We start from the raw sequence: 7,118 nt of genomic DNA, 5'->3' as shown, positions 1-7,118 counted from the left end.
TGGCAGCAGAGTCACTGGTGTTTTCGCGGGTGACATTCCTATCAAAATGGCTACGGAAGAAGAGTGCATTTTATTGCTCCTATTACATCGGCGGCAGCAACGCAGGCAGCGCAGAGATAGGCGGTGGTATGTGTGCCCTTTAAATACCACACGAGACCAGGATGGGGAATTTGTTTCTCTGGTGCTTCCAATGCGAAGCCTGGACGAGGAGAGGCATTTCCAGTACTTCCGGATGTCGGCGCAAAAGTTTGATGATCTCGTTTCGCGAGTCATCCGATATCTTCCGGACTCTCACCAAAACCACCGGAACCCGATCGGGGCTTCCCAAAGGCTTGCGGTTACATTGAGGTACCTGGCAACCGGCATCGGCCTGCAAGCTCTTTCGGCCAGCTATAAGATGGGCACCAGCACTGTGTCGGGCATCGTGGAGGAGATGAGTTCTGCCATCTGGGACGCCCTTCAGGGGGAGTACATGGCCTTTCCTTCCCGCGGTCAGTGGCAGGATATAGCGGAGGACTTTTGGAGGCAGTGGCAGTTTCCCCTGTGTGTCGGGGCGATTGACGGGAAGCATGTTCGAATCAGAGCTCCAGCACGATCGGGAAGTGACTTCCATAATTACAAAGGTTTTTTTTTTCAATTGTCCTTATGGCTGCTGCTGATGCCAACTATAGGTTCATTTATGTCGACGTTGGCGCATACGGGCGTGAGAGCGATGGAGGTGTCTTGGGTCGCAGTGCCTTCGGATCCAGACTGGCAGAAGGCAACCTCAATCTACCCGCCCCTGCTGTCCTACCAGGCACCACAACGCCCAGTCCTTTTTTTTTCCTGGGGGATGAGGCCTTTCCCCTACAGGTGAACCTGATGCGTCCCTATCCAGGTGAGAATAAAAATAATTGATAGCTGATGGAAATAAACGCAGGTAGCCTTTGAATAAAGCCCAGAAGCAATGACAAAGAAAGCGCGCACGGGTCTTGTATGGCTGGCTTAGTTGTATCTCGTTTACTGATTATTATATATAATATTGTTAATGATGATCATACATCGGTCTAACAAAAAAACCATCGGTCTAATGAAAAAAAAAAAAAAAGCAGGGCACAAGCAAAGGCGCTGTTTACCTGTTGTGCAATATAGCCAACCTTATGACACTGTAGGCTATTCAGTTGCCGTGAGCCTATAATTCGCACCCCGACAATATATCATCATAGGCCAGAGGCCTTTCCACAGGATAATCTGATGCGACCTGTGCAGGTAATTTAAAACGAATTGGTAGCTGATGGAAATAAATGCAGGTCTCTTGGATAAAACACCCCAGGCTACATTAAAGCAATCTGCATGTCCAGAGAAAGATTCGCCCACGGGTCTTGTATGGCTGGCTTCTGGTGTGTTAGCTCGTTTATAGATTTACATATTTATTGTTTTAATTATATACATGAATTAGTCTAACGAAAAAAAATGCATAGCCTACCCAGGCAGGCACACAGTGCGCGCAATGGCACAGTTGACCATTACTATCCCATAGCCATGTAAAGTTGGAGTCAACCAAGTCATCTGTTCTGTGTTCCGGCATGACACTTATTTGTCTTCTCATTAAAGGCACTAACCTGCAGGATAGGAAGCGCATCTACAATTACCGACTGGCCATGGCGAGACGCGTGGTGGAGAATGCCTTTGGCATATTGGCTGCGCGCTTCCAAATTTTTGGCCGTCCGATTGACTGTCAACCTGAAAAGGCGGTGAAGATTGTGAAGGTGTGCGTGGCTCTCTTCTTGGCATCCACCGAACGAGCCAGATACATGCCCGCCACCTTTGTGGATACGACCGCTGACACCGGAGAGGTCCAGCCTGGAGAGTGGAGGCAGCATGTTGCGGGGGACCGGAATATGGTCGACGGACCACGGTGTTCGGTCGGCAGAGCCAGACCATCTCAGAGAGCGGCACTTGTCAGGGAGCAGCTGGCTGATTATTTTTTGTCAGATGCTGCCGTGTTTCCCAACCAGCACAATGTGCTACGATTGGGTATGCATATAAAATGTTTATACAACAAGCTACTGCCCTGATAGATGAATTAATTATTTAGTATACTATAAGTGTAGGCCTATAGCCAAAGCTATAGCGCATAATGTCCACAGAAATTATATAGTAGGAAACATTATTAGAGAAAAGGGGTTTATTTATCAATTAGGCCTACAGCAACTTGACCCACCATACACGCACGCAGTAGGCTATAAAACAAATTTAAAATGGTGTCAGTGGGCTATTTCATTATATCTAATTCACTAAGAGGCTACTGAACTTATGTTTCACACAGAACATGAACACAAAACATTACATAACAAATTCCAATAGGGTAACACTAACAAATAATTCCAGTAACAGAAGCAATATCGGGTGAAGTATAGATCATTAAAATAGCTCATAATCCCGCATCAGCTGTTTGATGTTGCGCATCAAAATAGCACTTTGCCGCTGTGGAAGGGTTCGCATAAACTGGCACAGGTAATTGGTAAAGGTGACGTGAATGTCAATGTCAATGTCAATTTTATTTATATAGCACATTTCATATGGCAAGCATAAACTCAATGTGCTTCACGATAAAAGCAAGATGCAATACATGTTGAGTACATATTAAAACAAACAAAAAGTTAGTGCATATTAAAACAGAAGCCAATTTGTTAAGACAAACAAACAAACAAACAAACAAGAAAAAAAACCTAATTAAAAGCTTGCGAGAACAGGTATGTTTTAAGATTGCGCTTAAAAGAAGATGTGGTTGGAGATGTGCGGAGTTCAATGGGCAGAGAGTTCCATAGTGTTGGACCATAAAAACTGAAAGCACCTTGAGCTAATTTTGAATGTATACGTGGAATATTGAGAAGAGATTTACATGAGGATCTGAGGTATCTGTCAGGTGTGTACTGGGTGAGCATGTCAGAAACATAGGGAGGGGCAGCACTGTTAAGAGATTTAAAAACAATAAGTAAAATTTTAAAATCAATTCTATATTTAACTGGGAGCCAGTGGAAAGATTTTAAAACCGGAGTGATGTGATCGTACTTGTGTGTTTTTGATAGAATTCTGGCTGCAGCATTTTGAATGAGTTGAAGTTTATTAAGTGATTGGTTTGTTAATCCGGGGAAAAGAGCGTTACAGTAGTCTAAGCGGCTAGAAATCAATGCATGAACCAGTTTTTCCGAGTCTGATACAGATAAAAGTGATCTAACTTTAGAAATGTTCCGTAGATGATAAAAGGCAGTTTTGGAAATAAAAGAGATGTGCTTTTGGAAGTTAAGGTCTTCGTCGAAAATCACACCTAGGTTTCTGACATGTTCACTGGATTTCACAGAAGATGAAGACAGTAATGACGTAACCTGGTGCCTCAGTGCCTTTGGGCCCACCAACAGAATTTCTGTTTTGTCCTCATTCAATTGAAGGAAGTTATCTGTCATCCAGCGGTGGACATCACTAATGCACTGGACAAGATCCTCAAGTGGACTTAGGTGGTTTGCAGAGACAGATACATATAATTGTGTGTCATCGGCATAGGAGTGATATGATATGTTATGCTGTGGAATTATGGAACCAAGTGGGAGCATGTATAAATTGAACAGGAGAGGGCCAAGAATGGACCCCTGAGGAACACCACATGGATAGCTAACATGATCTGATTTAAAGTCACCAAGAGAGACTGAGAATGATCTATTCATGAGGTAGGATGAAAGCCAGTTAAGAGCAGTGCCCCTGAGGCCTACGCAATGCTCAAGGCGATGAAGCAAAATGTTATGGTCCACCGTATTGAAAGCGGCACTGAGATCGAGTAGAACCAGAACAGAAACTTTACCATTGTCGGAATTCATTTTAAGATCATTAACAACCCGCACAAGAGCGGTTTCTGTACTATGATTGTTTCTGAAGCCAGACTGATACAATTCAAATAAATTATGTTGTGACAGATGTTCATGTAATTGCTGATATACAACCTTTTCTAAAAATCTTCCCAAGAATGGCAAATTTGAGATTGGCCTGTAGTTGCTAGTGACCAGTGGATCCAGGTTGCTCTTTTTTAACAATGGAGTGACTAAAGCATGCTTGAGTGTAGTAGGGAAAATTCCGGAGAGCAGAGAGGTATTAACAATCTTAAGAACATCGTATTCCAGACACTCAAAGACACCTTTAAAATACTTGGTGGGCATAACATCAAGAATGCAGGTTGCAGAACTTAGCAATGAATGAATGTCATTCCTATCACGTTCCCTCATCCTCTCTCTCTCCCTCTCTCTCGATCTCTTTCTCTCTCCCTTTCTCTCGCCTTCTCCATCTCCTTCTCTCTATCCTGCCGAATTTCCTGCAGCCTATCGAGGAGGGCAGTCTAGCATGGATCCATATTCGGCCTGACGCTTTTTCGTTTTCTTTTACCACCACGGGAGGCTGATGATGTCGGGGTAGGGGGATGAGATGGTGGGGTAACTGAGGAACGGTCGAAGCCACTGCAGTCGGGGTGGTGGGAGGGTGGGGTGGAAGAGGGGAAGAGGTAGAGGTAGAAGCCATCAGAGTGGTAGTAGGGTCAGAGAGTGGGGAAGAGGTAGCAGAAGCCACTCGTGTCGGAGTGGTGGGAGGGTGAGATGTGGAAGAGGTAGAGGTTAGAGGGTCAGATAGAAGTGGAAATTGAGATATGGATGAGGCGGGGTTGGGGGTAGATGGAGGTGCCTGATCTGCCTGCACATTAGGCCTAGGCCTTTCCTCCTCCTCCTCCTCCTCATCATCGTCTCCCTCGCCTGCCTACAGAAAGACATCTGTTTTCAAATGTCCTGAACAAGTAAATAGCCTACCATTACAAAATACATTGAAAACATAGTATCTCTCTCTTTCTCTCTCTCTCGCTAGCGCTACACTCTCTCTTTCTCTCTCTCTCTCTCTCTCGCTAGCGCTACACTCTCTCTTTCTCTCTCTCTCTCTCTCTCGCTAGCGCTACACTCTCTCTTTCTCTCTCTCTCTCTCTCTCTCTCGCGCTACACTCTCTCGCTAGCGCCTCTCTCTCTCTCTCTCTCTCTCTCTCTCTCTCTCTCTCTCTCTCTCTCTCTCTCTCGCTACTCGCGACACACACACACACACGTTGATTATGCCTACATACCGGAAAATTTGAGTCGGTCCTCCTGTGCCTTATGAACTCGCTCAACCAGCTAAGTTGTGTCAAGATTTTGGGGTAGCCGAACGTTACTGCACCTGCACCACTTCTGCACGCTACCTTCCACTTTTTATGCGCTCTAGCATATTTGTCCCGGACAGCTTTCCAGTCCATTTTTACCTGTTTAACAGTTTTTCCCATTGCTCTTGCAACCTCCCTCCATGCATTCTCCAAAGCATTCCTGTTGGAGTGCAATTGTGCCGAACTATCGTATAAATGCTGATAAAAACGTATTTGCTCGCATAATTTCTCCTCTTCGCCCGCCATTTTATTCAAATATTCTACTGTAAATATAACATAGTTGAAATAATGTACAATACTTGCAGTATCGCGCCCCCACCGGCAACGCATAGTATTGCATGGATCGCCGCGTCGCGTATCAAAAATTGGGACGACACGTTTTGCATCGCTATGCTTCGGCCGCCATTATGCGGCGATGCGTAGCCTTGTGGACGCGTATGCGTACCGATGCGTTGACTATGTAAGGGCCCTAAAAGCTAACCAAACACCATTCCAATATCCTATGAATGATTCACCCCCGTTGCTGTGAGGCTGAAACCATGGCCTAACCGCAACACATTAGCCTACAAGCAAACCAACAAGCTAAGCAAAAACCAAACCAAACAGCTGCAATACCTTAGCCAGATGGTTTTACCTTAGCTTACGCACCAGGAAGTATGTTTCCTCCTTAACCACAGCCATTCACTTGCTTGTTCTGCTCGTTGTGGTCAGAAAGTTTCTGTTGCAGAAGTCATATTTACTCACCTTCTCTGAGAGGTGAGCCAGATTCCACATTCCTGCGTGCCTTCTTCTTTGTTGTTCCTGAATCAAAACATACCGGTACAATTACACTTTGTCATATTCCAGACACTTTTATCAAAGCAACTTACCAAAGAGAAATAACATTCAAGCTTCATCATGACAGAGACCTTAGTGTAACAGTGAATGCTACTGTATATTCTACAGGCTAGTTGGTGTGCAATGGATGAGGGTAAGTGACGATCTTTGGCAAGTATTTCAAACACTAATCTGGTGTTATTCCACCGCCCCATTGTAAAGGTCACAGCAAGCTTTTGACAGCAAAAATGAGAAAACTTGGTACAACATGAACCTAAGACAGGCCAGGAGCTAATGCTCACCTAACGGCAAAACCGAAAATATCACACATTTGTTCATTTGATTACTCACGCTTGCCCGCTGCTGAGAGGTTGTTCTCTTCCATTTCACTATCTGGGTCGCTAATTGATCATTATCATCATTACCATTTGGGTTGATCTCAATTTGGTCCAAATTTTGGCCTTTAAAATCCATTAATGACCCTCGCTCCAGAGCCATCAGGACCTTGCTTACTTTTGCCAACTGGAGCGTACCCTCTGGTAGTCGATAAAATTTACGATGAACCGTGATGTCATGGCCCAAGAACCCTGCCAGCTGGTCCATTTCGGTTTCTTTCATATTCAAAATAGTCGACAGGGTGGAAACATGTTTTCGGAGCTTGGTCGAAGAAATACGCTCCGGGTATTTCGTATTGCTCTCCTTTGCATACTTGTTTATGTATGTATTGTCATGGTTCTGAGATATTTATTGGCATTTTGGACTCTGGCGGCCCCTAGTGGCTCCACATATGCTATTTAGGTATTTCCTGTTCCCCTGCAGTCCCAATTACTCCTGTCACCTGTGTCTCGTTTCCCCTGTCACATGACCAATCAAGCCATGTATTTAAGTCCTTCCTCTGACAATGTTCTGTGCTTAGTCTTTGTTGTGCCACTTTGAACTCTGACCTGACCTGAGCTTAGCCTGGAAAGATAGATTATTATTGATTCACTGTGTTTTGACCCTCCTGCCTGTTCTCTGGATTACCCACTTGGATTTGCCCTTTGGTACGACGCTTTGAACTCTTTGTATTTTTGACCAAGAGTCTACCTATGTTTAGTTT

The 7,118-nt window shown here is 44.7% G+C and overlaps 1 pseudogene across 1 annotated transcript; it reads left to right on the top strand.

The window, feature by feature from the left end:
- The first annotated feature begins 397 nt into the window (after positions 1–397).
- On the top strand, positions 398–2,057 carry LOC311360689 (annotated as a pseudogene). The gene is made up of 3 exons: positions 398–491; positions 672–877; positions 1,594–2,057. The product of its transcript is annotated as an uncharacterized misc_RNA (transcript).
- The last annotated feature ends 5,061 nt before the right edge of the window (positions 2,058–7,118 follow it).

Source organism: Micromesistius poutassou (genome assembly GCF_964030765.1).
Source record: "Micromesistius poutassou genome assembly, chromosome: 16".
NCBI lineage: Eukaryota > Metazoa > Chordata > Actinopteri > Gadiformes > Gadidae > Micromesistius > Micromesistius poutassou.
This window is presented reverse-complemented; position numbering and strand designations above follow the sequence as displayed.